The 452-nt window shown below is 40.3% G+C and overlaps 1 pseudogene; it reads left to right on the plus strand.

Moving 5' to 3' along the window:
- Positions 1-352: 352 nt before the first annotated feature.
- LOC113362444 lies at positions 353-452 on the plus strand (annotated as a pseudogene).

The following is a 452-nucleotide window of genomic DNA, read 5'->3' on the forward strand; positions in this document are numbered from 1 at the left end:
TATAAAGAGCATTCGCCTTCTCTTCAATATTCTGGCCTTCCCAAAAAGGCTCTACTCTACCACTAGTCTGGCCCTCTTCTAAGGCTTCTAACCTTTTTGCTATAGCAGCAATTTTGGCATCTGATGCATAGCCTCCTTCTACCCTATTAACGTTTCCTCTACTTAAAAGAATTGTTTTCTGGGGTGCCCTACTATTTTCCCATTGCTGGGTTTTTCGGCGATTTCATTAAAAAATTCCATCGCCGTATCAACAGTTTGGTTTTCAAATCCACCAGTGCATAGAGACTCAACCATGGTCGTTGTGGAATAATCTAAACCCTCATAAAGGATCTGAACTAGCCTAACCTTTTCTAAACCATGATGAGGACACCGGGATAATAAACCATTGAACCTTTCCAAATACCTATATAAAGATTCTCCCTCTTGTTGTGAAAATGTGAATATTTGCGTCC

The sequence above is a fragment of the Papaver somniferum genome, chromosome 3, assembly GCF_003573695.1.
Source record: "Papaver somniferum cultivar HN1 chromosome 3, ASM357369v1, whole genome shotgun sequence".
Lineage (NCBI taxonomy): Eukaryota > Viridiplantae > Streptophyta > Magnoliopsida > Ranunculales > Papaveraceae > Papaver > Papaver somniferum.